The sequence below is a fragment of the Gymnoscopelus braueri genome (assembly GCF_963280865.1).
Source record: "Gymnoscopelus braueri genome assembly, chromosome: 15".
Taxonomy (NCBI): domain Eukaryota; kingdom Metazoa; phylum Chordata; class Actinopteri; order Myctophiformes; family Myctophidae; genus Gymnoscopelus; species Gymnoscopelus braueri.
Window position 1 is genome coordinate 29,605,711 of NC_137620.1, and position 17,481 is coordinate 29,623,191.

Genomic DNA, 17,481 nt, shown 5'->3' on the forward strand with positions numbered 1-17,481 from the left:
AATTGCTACAGCTGACAACTTTAATGAAACAAAGCTGCCACCAACGTTTCCATCATGTGCATGCACATCAATAACAACCAGGATCCCGTGCTTTCATGTCATTTTGAATGACAGAAATGAATCGTGACCAATTTTTCTGATAGCCTTCGACAGTGTAACTGTATGTCAAGCTGTGATATACGGGCATTATGCGAGCGTTTGACGCTGGGGGGGGGGGGGTGTGAGGGGTCGGGAGGGAGTGCCTGCAAGGCGGAATGCGGGGGGCCTCGGTGTTCCAGCCGGCAAGCCAGCGGCAGGGAGCATGTGGAAAGAGGAAGGTGTCGGTTGGGCTTTCTCCCCAGCGAGGGCCGGCCAGAGGGGCCCAGCCATTAGAGCAGCAGTTGGTCTGTGAGGGGAGGTTTTTGGAGGGGGGGGGGGGTTGCGTGCATGTGTGGGAGTGTGGGAGGGGTGTTGTTAGCAAGAAGGGGTACTGAACTCTCCACAACCCCCGGGCCAAGAGAGCATGGTGGAGCCAGCCAGATGGGAGAGAGGGTGGGAGAGAAATGGAGGGAGGAGAAGGTAAGCTGGTAGGGGTTGGGGAGTGGTTGAGGAGATTGTATAAGGGGTGAATGGAGGTGTGTGGAGGTGGTGGCTGTAGGTGGTAGAGGTGACTTCAAAAGCATCTCCTCCATGTTCAAATGTCAAAGTTTCCTTGTATTTCTGATCCCATGCAGCAAGTCTGCGATTCCCCTTTCCACCCCCCTCTCCCTCCCTAAGTGTAAACTGTGGTACCGTGGTGATTTTGCATGCCACTCCACGCGCCGGCGAGCCAGCCCGTGTCTAAAACGGCATACTCTCCATGGTCTGTTAGCTCCCAACCCAGCACATAATTCCCGTAATTCTGCCCCCCGTAACAGAATCATGGGAAGCATTAGCAGAGAGCAAGACCGAAAAAAGTACCCCAGGAGAGAGGTAACACAACACCAATGACCTCTTTGAGGTAATTTCCCCAAAATCATTTTCAATTTCGCGCACAGTCCCTTCTTGAAGGTGCAGTGAAAGGCTCTTTGGAAGTTTTCAGTGTAAGACAACTGAGGGCTGTTTGTGTGTTAGCGAGGCCTAATCGGAGTTACGTTCCTACGGTCAGCATATCTGCTGTTAGGATGGCGGTTTAGGCAAGAAGAAATGCTGCACCAGTTTCCACTCAGCTAGAGCCCAGTAGCATGTCAAGTTCATATCACATCCCAAAAAACAACGGCAAACCCCTGTACATCCACCATTTGCAGTTGAACAGTGACTCCGATTCTGAAAAACTAAATGTGCACAATTTAAATAACACTATTAAACATGCCTTACCCTCCATGAGAACAGTGCATCAGTAGTTATGTAAATAGGCCACACAGAGGACACCTACAGTAATGTTGTTTGGCATCCTGTGTGGCCAAAACACACGCCTCATTTCAAAAGCCCACACTTCCAAAGGTGTGACATCACTGAGCAGACCAGCAACCACACCACCACCACGTCAGAGGTCAGATGGTGGACCTGACCTCTGACCCCTAAAGCCCCAGTGGCATTGTGGGTCACATTTTCCATACAGTGCAGAGCAGGGGCTTGGGTCGGCATCCATGGAGACCAGGAATGTGGAAGAGTTGGCTGCATAGTTGGCTGTTTTGGGTAATAAAGCAAAAAAGAAAGAAAAAAAGAAGGGAGAGAGCTGGGGCAGCAACAACGGGACTGGTGACATCAAAATGCCCTCTAACGCTGTGCAAGAGATAGCCACTCCACAACAAACTGCCAGGCTACACTGTAACATGGAGGACTGTTTTGCCACGGCACCATAGAAATGAGGAAGGGGATGGATCAGTAGAATTGCAGATGTTTACCGTAACCCACATGCAAGCTTTTTTCCTCCTCAGAACTATTCCTCTCTCCAGTGTTGTTAGTAAGTTGATGGACACAGAGGGAGATCGGCCTGCCACAGTTACACAGCAAAGACAAGGTTTCCCTCAACAACAAAGCCCACGTCATGTTTAACGCCTGTTCTGACGTGTGCTGGCTACCCCCCTAAACGCCACCCCCACGCCCCCCCGCCCCTCTGTCCTGGCTGATTCACAGGGACGCAAGAGCCGTCTCTAAATTAAAAGTTTCATCACAATCTCGAAACGAGTCATCGCTCCTGAAAAAGAACTGCGTGGTGCGCCAGCGAGGGGAGGATGAGGGAGACAAGGCCTCTTTTTGGCTCCATACACAGGACACACTGACACACAGGACACACTGCACAAACACATACATAAACACACACACACACACACCCATACACAAACACACACTGCACACGGCCATGCATAACTACGCACACCCCCTGAGCACTCACACCCAGGACATGCACATTACATAAAAACCCTCATTTTCTCTTCACATGCGAAAACAACAACCGTAGCAATGGAGTGAGTAGCAAAAACAAGCAGGAAAACAACAGCATTCAGCCTTTCGTCCCCTCGTTCCCCCCCTCTATCTCTCTCTCTCTCAGGAAGGCAAGCACACAAGAGAACGTACCTCGGAAACCCTCCTGCTGCATCTCTGCTGCGATGTGTTCTCTCCCTCTCCCCTCACACTCCCTCTCTCTCTCTCGCTCGCTTGCTCGCACGCACTCTCTCTCTCTCTCTCTCTCCCTCCCTCGGTCTGTGTATGCGCGCGTCTGACTGCGCGTGGCTGCGTGTATGAGGGAGAGAGCACAGGGAGAGGCACACACTCACACAGGCAGCAGTGTGTGAAGACAGAGGGCAAGAGCGATTCTCACACTCTGACTCGCTCGCTCACTCACTCCCCCTTTCTCACTTAAACTCTGTCTCTGTTCTCTCTCTCGCTCTTTTGCCTGGACTCTTCTCACTCCAGTTTTGTCTCTGACACACGATTCTTAGTGTTTTTGCCCTTTTTCCAGCAAGTGAATCCCCCCGAATCCAATCTTCTTTTTATTTGGATGTGTTGTTCTCCACACACACACACACACACACACACACGCACGAACGAACGCACACACACACACGCACACGCACGCACACACGCACACACTACTTTATATACACAAAGCCCAGCGATAGGGAGAGGGAGGGAGAGAGAGGCAGAGGGAGACAGAGTGGGAGAGCGAGCAAGAGGACGCCATTTAAGCAGTTTGTTACGAGCACTGCAAGTCCCCAAAATGGCTGAAAACAAACAGGAGCCGTGCCAACTGCGAAAAAAAAACCTGGGCACAAGGACAGACAGACAGACCATGGAGTGAGCGCAAGAGAGCGAGTAGGTGACGGACTGTGTGCGTTGTGCGCGTGCACGTGAGAGAGAATGGACAAACTGACAACGGGCAAATGGCGGATGGAAGTGCTCTGTGCAAGAAGAACGCGAGTTGAAATAAAAAGGCCGATGATTAGAGGGAGAAAAAGAGACAGAGAGAGACAGGGACAGTAGGGGCAGAGACAGAGACAGTGAGAGAAAGTGGGACAGGCAGAGACAGACTTCGATTTCTTTATGGCCTCAGTTGAAAGGGTTCAAGTTTAACATGGAGCTATCGCAACAAACAAGTCAAGTGCACGTGTAGTGTACATGTGTGCATGTGACCCTTTAGCCAAACTCTGGCTTTCTACCTTTTCGCTGACAGGCACCTGTTTGATTTTGCTGTGTTACTCAACCGCTCTCTCCCTCCCATTGACCACCACACTGTCCCACCACCTTGACCTCTGGTGTTGTGCTGCACAATAATAGGCCACATGTAAACGTTACCGTAGCACACATTCCTTCTGATTCGTACTGCAAACGCCCGCACTAAAAAACTTTCAAATGAACTTTCCTCATACTTTGCCCCTGAATAGCTGGTCTCTACCACGCGCGTCATGGTAAATGGAAATTCCGCATACCTCTCCTCTCTTGGCTGCCATGCGCCACTCAACTGCCTCAGACCGAGATGGGGAGGGGGTATTCTCTCAGCCAGAAAAATTACAGAGAGCATGGGGTGGGGTGGTTGGGATGGGGGGCAAAAGAATGTTCTAGAGCTGCTATCCTGCAACACCATCACACTTCCCCACTGTCCTTTAAGCAGGACTGCTGCACAACTACCCCCCCCCCACCCGCCACACCCCTCCTTCTCCCACCCATACCCACCAACTGAACCTTGACGCCAGCACCCCACCTTCTCCTCCCCCTGCCCTCTCTCTCTCTCTCTCTCTCTCTCTCTCTCTCTCTCTCTCTCTCTCTCTCATTGTATGCTGCCACACTTGTCTCCATGGGAACTGCTCTGGGATTGGATAGTTCCTGTGACCTCTCTGGCTCTTAGAGTTGGAGCTGGAGTTAGACGACCCCCCAACGTACTCTTTCACGTTTTCACAGCATGTTGGTGTGTGTATGTGTACTGTATGTATATGTACAGTATTATGTGCGTGTGTGGGTTTGTATGTATACTATGCATGAGTAGGTAGGTTACTACCGGTAGGTTACAATGATTAAGAGTGGTTCTGAGACAAAAAAAATGTAATGGACCTGTGGTCCATTTTTACACTCTCAGAATAACATTAACAGATGATTTCACTGAGTGCACACGTGCGTTCATTCGTTCGTGCGTGTGTAAGCCTATGTGTGTGTGTGTGTGAGAAAGACAGAGGGTTGGAGAGAGAAATTGTGTGAAGCAGATTGCCCGTTGGCAAAGACAATAGTGTGTGTGTGTGTGTGTGTGTGTGTGTGTGTGTGTGTGTGTGTGTGTGTGTGTGTGTGTGTGTGTGTGTGTGTGTGTGTGTGTGTGTGTGTGTGTGTGTGTGTATGTTCCAGGAGTGTGGCCGTACGCTCCACACATGTGTGCTAGCATTGTCCCGTGGCTGCAGCCAGCCACTAACTCTGTATTCAGAGGCAGCCCCCGCCGTCCAGCCGTCTCTATTCATGGGCCTTTGCCCGAACGTGATCATAGCTTTTCATGCTGTGCTACCAAGCGACACACATCTGAATGCACAAAGATGGCAGAGCTAAGGGAGCCATCTTGGTGGAAAATGTAAGCCATTAACTCAAACAGTACCTTGCAACGCTTAACTCTTATCTACGTTTTCAGAAGAAAAAAAGAAATCACTGTTTCAAAAAGAATGGCCACTTTTATCCACTTCAGCCCTATTTCAAAAATAGCTAAAAGAGTCGATCCACAAGCTCACAAAGCGACATGCAGTGAGCTTATAGAACTATCTCTGCTATTTTAAAAAATATTTGAAAAATGTTGAAGCTTTTCACCTATCATGGCAAGCACAAAACACTGAGGGACACCAGGTTGTAAGTGGTTCAAAGAAAATAACACTTGCTGTGCATCCGATATAACGCATTAAAAACATACTTATAGGGCATTATTATCTGCTTACGACACTGTATAGTTTTTTTTATAAGAACTCATAGATGCTGATAATGTTTCAAAACAATAATCCTAACACGTTATAAAGCATTTTATAATGACTTGTAGGGTCACATATGCATTGTACAAGTGCATTGTAATCTCCTCCTAACACTGTATAATTACAGGTATAAGCACCCATAAGTACTAAATGCAATCTTAACGCATTATAAAGCCTTTTATAATGACGTATAATAATACTTCATAATGACTGGTCACTCACAGACCTTTTCTTTTGGCCAGGATCAGAGCATATTGTAATACTCTTAGTTGTAATACATTACAACTAGTTTATAATGCATTATAATGAAATTGCGTGTTGGCTAGTCCGCACTCTCGCCTTGCATAATGAAATTATAAGTCACTATAAGTGGTCATTGAGTGTTTTACGCAAAGTGGGGAAAAATAGCATTAAATATATCCAAGAACAATACAACACATAACTGCCTTCACCTTCAGGAATGTCATTACTTTACTTAAAGCACCCACGGACCACTTAAAGTGACTTATAATCACACTATAATGCATTATAACAGTGAGGATAATACATTATACGATTATTATTTGGACATATTTGTGAAGATGTCTACAACAGATTGTTCAAAATTTCACAAAGGTATGCCGAAGCCTTGTAGTGTCACATTTATCTAATATTTTACACACCGACACATTTTTCATTACAACAGGTTGGAAACCAGGCACTTATCTAATGAATGACTGGGCAGTTGACAATGTTTTCATTGTGTCATTACTATATTTTGAGCTAACATACCACAACCCTGCTTTACTTTACCGCAAGCTAAGATGAGTGAAGAGAACATATGTCTAAGGCTGACAGTGAAGAAAAAACGCAAACATGTGCCGGATGTTGGTTTTGTTTTTCCAGTTCCCAAAACTGGCCCCTAGGCAAAGCAGTTTTAGTGAGGCTGTAAAGAATACAAGTAATTGTACGTTTTTATATTGTGCCTAAGGCAGAACTTGTTCACCACATAATAATGACTGATATTTGCACTATGTATATATATATCATTGGTTGCTATTCATCCTTATGCTGCATGAATGTATATTCTGTATATATCTTTATTGATCGCTAATTTATTCATCCATTATTTTCTGTACATTTTACATTCTGTTTATTTTACATTTCTGAAACAATGTAAGACCTTGTTTTGATTCTTGTCACCACAAGCTACAGTTTTACCAAACTAGGACTGTGCTCAAAATATTGAATATCGGGACGTGTCAGTGCCCGTATCGTATCGATACAATACGGACCTGTATTGCAATATTTTGATCGTTTTTGGTTTATTTTTAACCCACTAAGACCTGGGACGCATCTGTGTCACGTTTTGATTTGAGCTAAAAAAGCATTATTTTACACTTTGGCTATTCAAAAATAGCAGCTTGTAGATCTGCTATTTTGGAAAAATCTAGAAAATGTGCAAATTAATATTTTTATATTCTTTTAAAGCGAACATTTTTGACTAAAATATTTGCTTCTGGGGGTCCCTGGAACAACTTTATAACTTTATAACAACTTATTTTGAGATGGGGGTCCGCGGCCAAATACATATCATTTTGGGGGTCCTTGATACGAAAAAGTTTGAGCACCACTGATATAGAAGCATAGGTTTTTCAGAAAACAGTTAGGATTTAGAAGACATTTTGCAGAATCGGAACCTCAGGCCTCAATGGGCTAATCAATGTTTCATTTTTATTGCTCTGAGCCCTACAGTAAATCATTCTGCAATGCAAAGGGATAAAGTAGTGAGCGGAGAGCGGCGGCAACATTTTGATCATGTGTGTCATATAGGCAAAAGTATTATATCGGGATATGTATTGGGAGTTCTCTGTCAATACCCAGCCGTTTACCAAATCATGAGCAATATTCTAGCCCTGCTAGCAGCAGGATCCCTTTGTCGGTTGGTCATTCTGTCCATTCATCACTTTGATCCTAAACAACATATGGATCTCAGAAACTATTGGCTGAATTGACGCAGAATTTTCTGTGCACCTTCATGTACCCCAGATGGTGGTTCATTGGTCACTACCGATTTTGGTGACTTAGCCTTTCTTCTAGTGCCACCAATGGCCACAATTTCCACTTCCACACATTTTACTCTCAAACCAGATCAACAATTACTGGCTGGATTGCCATGGACTTTCCTATGCACTTTCATGCTCCCCAGAGGATGGCCCCTACTGATTTGGTGACCCAATGGTCTTTCCTCTAGTGTCATCATTAGATCAGAATTTCCACTTTGCACACACAATACACAAAGTGTAATGAGCACATTGCCATGAAACTCGCTGAGTGCATGCATGCTCCCTGGCGGATGATCCCTAATGATTTTGGTTACTCAGTGTTCTTACCTTTAGCACCACCCTTAAGCCAAACTTTCCACTTGTACACAAGTAGAGTTAACTCAGAATCAAATAGGGAAATACTGCAAGATTAGATCAACGTTAGATTAATCGGACACAAACATAAATATTGGCAGCCATCTTTGTTTATAATATCATCCTAAATGAGCAATGTAGCAAGCTAGCACTGCTTGGTATGGTAGATATCAATGTAGTAGTGCTTATTTGTTTCAGATCTTGTAGCCCCAATTGAAAACGGATGTTTCACCATGCACTTTTTTTATTTGACCTATTTCTAAATCACGGTAGTGTTTGACTCCTATAACTTTGGGACTTAGGTCACACACACTTCATTTTGTGCGGGCTTTCACAAAGTTGTTCCATTCAGTACTGCCCTAGTCTCGCATAGCCAGACAATCAGAGATCTCCTCCTACTGATATGTCTGGGGAAATCTAAATTCAGTGAATGGGCTTGGACGCCGGAGAAAACCAGCAGTTAATAAACCTACGCCCACTGCTTTAAAAACCCCAATTCTGATACCATCCCATATGAAGGACCGCCCTCAAATCTTTGCATTGGTTCTGTGAATCTGTTATTTTTAACTGAAATTAGATGTCACCAGACGTATCAGTAGGTGGAGATCTCTGATCGTCTGGCTATGCAAGACTAGTGCACCCCCACTCTCTCGAGCTATTGGCTGCACGTTGAAAAGTCAGCGGCTTGTGGGGTCATTTTGAATTTGAGTGAAGACACATGGGAGAGAGGGGACTGAGACAGTAGAGATGTGATGCGCTCACCAAGACACCAGAGAGTAACAAGTACGCACCACTCTTCATGTATGCCAATGGCAATTGCTGCCTATGCATGTGCTGTGCGAAGTGCCCGTTAGGCCAATTTCCACTTAGGTGTAAGGAGCAGCATTGACTCTAGGGGCTGCTTTCAGGGCTTTTAGAGCCTTAATCTTGTTTTTTCACCACCAAAAAGGAAGCTTTTCAATGCACTTATGTGACCTTATAAGTCATTAGAAAATGCTTTATAATGTGTTAGGATTATTCTTATGAAACACTATTAGTATTTATGAGTTTTTATAACAAAGATTTTGCAGTGTTGTAAGCAGATAATAATGGCTTAAAGGGATATTTCACTTTCAAAAAAACTTTGGGTAATTTTATCGTCTACTCAGGCTTTTGTGAGCCCCCCAGACCGTTTTTAAGTTGCTTGATTCAGTATTTAGATATTTGATAATTTTTTTCATTTATTTTTAATTTTTTTTTTGGAAAATGAAAAAAAAAAATACAATAAAAAATAAAATAAATGAAAAAAGTAATCGAAAAAACACGCCCCCCTCGCGTATTAGGAGGGCAGGGTGAATCACCAGGACCAAGGACGGGTGTTTTTGATGAGTCTAACATGTTAAAAATGGAGTTTGAAGTTATAATGGGTTTGTATAGGAAGGGGGCGTGTCTGATAAAATGAATATCAAATATCTAAATACTGAATCAAGCAACTTAAAAACGGTCTGGGGGCTCACAAAAGCCTGAGTAGACGATAAAATTACCCAAAGTTTTTTTGAAAGTGAAATATCCCTTTAAGTATGTTTTAATGCATTATAGACATTACCAAATGTGTTTTACGCTGAAATGGGTCCAAGAGTCTTTTAACCACTTTCAACCTACTGTCCCTCAGTGTTTTGGGCATGCCTCTTATAGGCAAAAAGCTTCAACATTTTTCAAAGATTTCTTGGGGGGCTTGAGCAAAAAGTGACCTGACATGTAAACTATATGACACTTGATAATGAATAAAATATAAGCAACTATGATGAATACAGACCTGGTCCCCAGTTGAGTCAGACAGACATCAATGTAAGAAGTCAAAAAGGAAGTTCCTGAAGATTGAGCATCAGATGTCTTAAAGGTCAGCGTCCTCACAAAGATTGCACCCAATGTCCAATTGCCGGCCTACAGAAAAGCAGAAGAAATGGCTGACAAGACATACATTTTATTTTACAAATGGATATTACAGAGAAATGTGTCAACATTTACAAATGCAGACACAAAAACATCTTGCACATTATGGTGAGAAACATTTTCAATGTATATTGTACGTATGTGCACAATGCGTGCACAGACATACACATGCGTGTAGTGCGTACTACCCTGGGCAGCTGTCCAACCACTTAAATCCTATATACTTAGTGACCGGGGTCCCCCAGGGCTCTATACTTGATCCCTTCCCGTTTCCCTCAGCTCAAATTTCTTCGCCAAAAATAGCTGATCTACAAGCTCACAACGGACCGCAAAACGACACGTGCTTGTAGATCTGCTATTTTCAAGATTTTGCCCCAGAATAAGGTGCTAGTGTTCATGTGGTTAAACTGGCGTGATGGAAAGTGCAGAGCGTGTCACAGGACTAGGGCATAGGGTGGATCCCTCAGAGTATCAGATGACGGAAGCGGGGTTTCAGCACGAAACGGCTGCTAAGTGATTCATATCCCCGAGGCCAGCGAATCAGGCCATGACCAGCACACTTGTATGAGCACAGCAGTGAGCAGGCCCAAGATAGTCCGTGCCGAGTCACAGTAACACTTTCAGTGCAAACAGGAATGCTAAAGTGCAAAATAAAATTGTGTACGGTACACACAGGTAGAAGTATAAGTTCTAGATCAATTTGATATACAAGCAACCGCGGGTACAAAGTAAAATGCACAAAAGGATGCATAAAAGGGAAGGAGAAGAGGAAGAGAAGGTTAGGGAGAGCGGCTGTTGCCAAAGGAGACTGGAAAGGATAGGTGGAAAATCATCTGGGAGGGGTGCCTGATATGGTTCGGGGTGGGTGGGGTGGGGGCACAGGGCTGGAGGGAGGGAGCGAGGCTGGTTTTTCCACTGCCAGAGAGAGAACGGCTAAATCAAATTAATTAGCTTCTTCATCTCCAGGCAGCTACTCAGGCATGCCGTACTGGCGAAGAGAGAGAGATGAAGGGAAGGGGGAAAGAAGGAGCCTGTATGCATAAGAGAATAAGAGTGAGTTCAGAGGGAGCGGCAGGGGTGTGCTGCGGGATGGGGGGTGCATAATTCTCTGATAAGCACAAGGGTTGTTTTGCAAGGCCCGGTCCTGTGCTGTGTAATGAGGAGGAGGAGGAAGTCGCTGGTGCTTGTTGACTGACGATGAGTGCTGCCGCGTTTCGGGGCTATGGTACTTCCTGTTTCTAGACAGCATGTATTTTGAGGCCACTGTACACAGCCCATCTCTTCCGTACGCGCCTTTAAATAGCATCTGCTTCTCAATTTGAATCTTCAGTGGGGGTGGCGGAGCGGGATGGGTGGTTGAGAGGGAAACCAAAAAGGTAGAGTGCACGTGAGTCAGGAAGAAACAGGGCGAGGAGATGGAGGATTGTGTATTCATACACAGCCATCAAAAAGAGAACAACCTCACTGTAAACTTGGTGTTGAGGCAGAAGGAAAAGAGGCAGTAATAAAGGATGGCAAAAACAGAAAAGTGAGGCAGATGGTCAGAGGCAGTGGCACCGTGCCAGAGGGAACACAACGGCAGTACAGCAAGGAACCGCAAGAGAAGAAAAGAGGAAAAAAACGAAAAACAGCCACGAAAGGCAGTAGGGATGAGGAGAGAGTCGTGCATAGTCTGCAGACAGCATGTGGCCGTCTCTAAGCCTTAGCATGCGTGAGAGCGGGATGGAGGCAAAATGGAGCGAGGGAGGTAGGGAGGTGGGAAGATGGGACAGAGTGAGAGAGGGCGTCAGAGAGAAATGAAAAGAAGGCTGTAGTGAAATGGAGAGGTTCAGAGCATCGGGGAGATTGAGGGGAGGGAGAACCAGTAAACATGTGACAGCAAGGGAGAACTGTGGAGGGGAACAGATGAGAAAAATGAGGTGCGGTGGGGTAATTTGCAAACGGTTTTCAAAGGAGAAAAATAAATCTTAGAAAAGTGCTGAAAAGAAGACCCTGACAAAGTAAAGCATTAAGGCTAGTGAGCAGAAGTATACCAACAGGGCAGGAGTGAAAGAAAGACAAACGCCTCGGGGAAGAGAGATGTGGAGAACTTGATGCTGCATCGCCACCCAGGCCTGGCCTAGCTCCACTGTCTGTGAGAGCTAATTGCAACGCAACACAGGTTATAGAGCAATTAATTTATCACCCAGATAGTTTCTGGAGGAGACTGCAAGAGCCCCCCCTCCCCCCGTCTAGAAAAGCTTTAGCTTGTATATCTGTGAAGGTTTTCCGCAGAATATGGATGCTGGCGTATAAGTGGCTAAAATTTGAAAAAAATCTAAGAAAAGAAAGCTGGTGTGTTCTCTGGAAAGACAAATACTGGCACAAATGACTGATCAAAGTCGACCACAACAAAGTTCAAAATGATCAACGCACTTGGCTGTAAAAAGTTGTTAGCGTGAGACAGACGCTGGAGTGATAGGATGACTAGATTATGAAAGGGAGGATAAAAAAGAAAGATGGCAGGGGGCTTGCTGACACATCCAAAACAAACACTAAAGGAACAGGACATTCCCTCTGCAGGCAGAAACGGCTGGCCTGTTCCAGTGGTCTCTTAGGAGGAGCTCACCCGCACGTCCCCCATTTTTTCATTACTAAACAACAACCAGGCACATGACTTGAGGGAAGACCCATGCCAAAAGAGAATTTGTGTTATTGCAAGGATAGTGGACAGTTCAGTGAAATTTGCTAGTCTAGGCTTTCTTTGTCATTATCATAAGACAAATATTGGCATTGCTTCCGTGAGTAAACATGGAATTGTAATGGTAGAAAGAAGGTAACAATCATTTTGTTGATTATACCTGTTAATAAAAGTCCAAGGTGTCCATCATGCCACCAATGGATTCGGTTTTCCTGCAGGGATGGCGTCACAGGTGGTTGTGTTTCTCTCTATAACTGTTTACATAATCACTGACTAACTTGTCTGAGGAAGCAAAAGGAAATGCAGTTTTTTGTCAATTTTTGCTTGAAGGTACAATAACTTGACAGAATGCTCCACTACAAATTAATTACTTAAATAAGTCTAATGAAATATCCTCTTCCAATTAATGCACAGTAAGAGCTTCTAGGTTTTCCTATCATAAGTCAATTTCCATGGAAATGGGCCTGTCCTCCCTTCCCTGCTAAGCGCCTGCCTCTTTTATTATTGTGCTACACAGCAAGCCCCCCCCTCTCCTGAAAACATGCTCACTGCCAGGCAAACACTGACATCACCAGACAACAGCTCCCCCTGGATAAGTGAATCTTCACCTCCATCCAGGAAATGAAATCCTCTAAAAACAAACAATATAAATACACAAAAATACACAAGTAGCACCACTAGAGAAAAGACAACAGGTAAAACAGCTTAGAGGCTGTTATTAATGGAGAAATACTTGTAAGGAAATAGAGGTCTATTATTATGACACTGCACTCTACAATACCATATGGCTTAGTTATTCCTGATGGTGCCAGCTTATGTGTACCAAATACAAACATCAACCTCTGCTTGGTAGGGCCCATTGAATGGTGCGGAAGGTTGAATAATCACGACGTGGCAGCATTGATGACTCAGATGCGTGCATCTTCAATGGGACAACTAAATTCAATTATTTGAGTAATTTGCACAATGCCTGCCTGTTATCTGCATTCATTACAATGACAATTAAATCTAAGTGCAGGTCAAAAACTGACTTGGGTCAATGTTTTTTACCTGCACTTGATTTAATTTAATTAACTCAGTTTCAATGGTAGTCACTGACCTTTTCTCCCCGGCTTCGATTATGTTTAATTTGACTTTCATTTAGTAAAAAACACAACCTGATAAAGCATTTGCTGATCCAATGTCTTATACAGGCAGCCATGAAGTAGACTTGTATGAATTTCTGTCAAGTAGCCATGAGATCTGTCACTTTTCCAGGGCATTATGCACCAACCTCCTCTGAGCAGTAGAGGGGGCAAGGATTTCAGCACTCAGCAGTCGGCCTTCTGGAATCCACTTCCGCATTGAAAGTATGGTTGTGCAATTTCACCACAATGGTCTTTATTCTCCTTTTTCACCAGAGGAGGGTGCTAACTGTAATATAATAGCTCCTTTGTATGATCATGGAAGCTGCATGCCTGGCACATGGTTAACACAGTGGAGTGCTATCACATCATCTTTTTCTTTAATCACATGTTATTAAGTAAAATAATTGTTTCATGCAATAAGGATACTGCAGATATACGATCTGTCCCTGCTCTTGGACTTGAGAATGTCATCTTCCTCTGTGCTGAACCTGCCAAAAACACATGGTCAAGCATAGCAAGTGAAACACAAGGCAGTTGTTAAGGTGTACTGCAGGTTACTCACTTCAGTATAAATAAAAGTCATAAGCAGTCACATGTTTGTTCAATATCTTTATTTGAATAAAGTTGTCACTTACACACACACACACACTTACGGGGAGAAAAAGACGGTTTCAATGTTACAAGATTAGAAAAACAATCCCTCACTGGATCATACATCAGGAATTCCATAGCATGACAGCATGTCTTCATAAGGCTGTACCCTAGAATGTGTTTACATCCCTAGTACACGAAATAAATGTTACAGTCATGCAACAGTAATAGCTGCAATTCGAAAATGGCACCTACCTCCCCTCCCCATTTTTTTTCTTCTCTTGTACACATTTTTCACTCTTCATACCAGTAACCTGTAAGCGGATTGTAATGACGTTCTGTATAGTAGTGTGTATATCTGTCTGTCTCTTATGTCATCATGATTTGTGTGCATTGGGATCTCATCTTAAACAAGCTCAGTGCTTAATGAGTCTTCCAGTTTAGTAGACCTTGTATTGTTGTTATCATGTCTTACTAAATAAAGTACATCAATCAATCAATCAATCTGCAAGATAGGACTTCAATGGAAACAAGTCCACTGGACTTTTTTGTGTGATCTTTTTAGACTAAGTGTATGACTGTACTTATGCTGTTTGCATTTCTGTCTAATAAAATCATCAATCAATCCTTTAACAGCTGATAAATTCTTGGAAGGAAAAACAATACTCTTCTTGTGTCAAAGACCTCATAGTAGAAAGGTGTAGGTTCCTGCTTGAGAACAGTCAGTCAACACTGTCTAGCTTCTTGTCCCCAAGGACAGGGAACAAATCTAACAGGATTAATGTGCAGCATTGTGTAACGGGCCGTTTTCCAGCCCCTCAAAACAATATGAATGCAAAGACATGTCCTTTTACAGATCAAGCTGCCAGAAGTCAAGTAGGCTATGTATGAAGTGACCTATCCTGTCTACTTTTTGTAGTCATGTTGGGAAATGGCCCGATCTTGATAGAGTGCTTCTTCCTATATACACACACATGTATAAAGAGGCTTGATTGTGCATTGTGTTCAAGCTAGCTGGCAAAATGGCTTCACCACAGACGAATATTCAGCAGTGTTGCCATATTTTGTGAGAGAAATAAGCAACCAGGTCTATGAAAACAAGCCCAAAGGAAGCAACTTTAAACGTCGGCTATTTGAAAATAGCCGATCTACAAGCTCGCGATGCGACGCGTTGTGAGTCGCGTCTAAATAAGCAAGTACACTATAGAAACAATCCCCAAAAACCGCAACCACTAATTTTTACAAGCAACTTTACAGAAATCTAAGCCAAAGTCGCTCATAATAAGCCGACATGGCAAACACTGATACTCAGAAGAACCTTAGCTAATGAGATCCCTGACAACTTAAAAAACGTAATTTATGTATTTACTGTTAACTGGGGGGGCATAGCATTTCTAATCAAACGTGTTCTCATTCAGCCCAAAGGGTTGAAGAGGCTGGGACATCAGGTCAGAGTGACCAAGTTAACCAACAAGACGGTCCAGACTCCATTTGTCTGCTTCACAACAGCCTACGGAGCAACACACCGCCGCCATATTGGAAACATTACGGAACCAACACTAGTTAGCCACAAGCTAACGAACATAATTTGAAATATATCCTCGGGCGAATAGACATATCAATAAACCCGCAAGTGTGCTATCCATTAAGTAACATTTTCACCATGACTGTACCATGCAAACAACCAAAACAAAACATTATCCTGCTGGAGACAAAACAGACACGGCTAACAAAATCGGGGGCTAGCTAGCTAAACGACTACAGTAGAACAGTACACACCGACACAACTCGTATTATAAAACACGGCCGGGGGGCCTAACGTTGAGTTAGCATGCATTTACCATGTTTTAAAACAAGACGCAAAAGGCCTAAACACTGTGATACAAACGTAAATACATTGCTAACGTTGTATAACCCCATCACTAAGAAAGGTCTAGAAGTGAAGACATTTCCACTTGTTCATGGTCAACAGAAAATCCTTAAGCTAAATTGTGGGGCCATGTTAGGTTTGTTTACGCTGGTCAAATGTGTAAACACTGGAGTAAAACAGCCCTATATTTTGATGATGGGGTAAGATAGTAGTAACATATTTACCATTTACAATTCAGCCCATTAAATAATGTATGTATCCCTAATACATGTTAAAACATCTCAAATTGGGCCTTTAACCAATGTATGCTGCCACACCAAGTCAAATGTATGAAAATAAAATAAAGACTTACTAGCAGTCAGAAACAAAACCAAGAAATAAAAAATACAAGGTAACTTGGACTACTGTCTAGCTGGGGTAAAGAAAGTTGTGAAGCAAAATGCATATAGTAATACCCTTCAGAGTTAGCTTAATGGCCATTAGGTTGATGTACTACAATATCAGTTGTACACTTTGTATCTAAACTGCCAAAAGGTTTAACTGAATAAATTACACATTTTGTGATGTGTCAACGTCTTACCGCCAAAGCCCAAGGCGTTCAGACTGCTCCGAAAAACCGTGGCCTGCAATCAAACTTAACATTTGAACAAAGAAACGATAGTTAAATGCAATTTTTGTTAAATAAAATGAGGTCTAAGATACATTCACAGCCAGTCTATACAAATTAGACAACATTCTCTTCTAAAATGCACTTAATTCAACATTGTAGGCTTCCCCCGGACTTTCCAGATAACGGTGCGGGTAAATGTAGTCCTTTAACCAGGCATGGTTCGCACGCAAGTCCGAGGATTGAGGCAAAGTCCCGTAGATACAAAAATCTCGTCGTAAAAAAACAGATACTTCGACGTGTACTGAAGACAGTTGTAAAAATAACCATTGTGAAAATAGTTTGAGTTGAAAATGTTTGGAAAATATATGTTTTTCCTATGGTTTCATCAAGCACATTGGTAGGCCTGAGCCCTGAGCTTCTTTTCTTAGAGCAGAGGCTGATCCAGAGCGAGACGAACGAGACAGCACAGATTTTTTTTTATTTTAGCTCTGAGGGAAGAAATTCACATCGGGCACGTTCGGCAACTTTCGGAAACAAGGCGGGTTCTCGCCTAAATTATTCATAGCCTTCATATACCAGCAGCAATTGGTCCGCGTTTCCTCTGTTGCTACATATTAATGAGCCTAACGGCAAATTATGCGAAAGACGTACATATTCTAAGCTTCATTGAGATAGTACCGCCTTCTTGCTCTAAATCTAGCCAATGAGACAACATTTAAACTGAAATTGATGCCCTCCTCCAGTTTTCATTCGTGGGGGATATAAACGTGCGCCCTCACTGGCTGTGCGTACAATCACATTCATTATTAATACGGCTATCTGCTAAAGCCAATGAGCTTGTTACTACATGGGTAGATGGCCCGCCTTCTGAGCGCT

The 17,481-nt window shown here is 43.5% G+C and overlaps 1 protein-coding gene across 2 annotated transcripts in view; it reads right to left on the reverse strand.

Moving 5' to 3' along the window:
• Positions 1-9,705, reverse strand: part of zbtb4 (zinc finger and BTB domain containing 4) — a 21,874-nt gene extending 12,169 nt beyond the window's left edge. The window contains exon 1 of one of the 2 annotated variants that reach the window (XM_080451295.1): positions 9,591-9,705. The gene's annotated coding sequence lies outside the window, so the exon portion shown is untranslated. Of the gene's footprint in view, positions 1-2,538; positions 2,747-9,590 lie in introns of those variants that run through there. The other variant, XM_080451294.1, reaches the window with a different exon arrangement.
• Between the last annotated feature and the right edge of the window lie 7,776 nt (positions 9,706-17,481).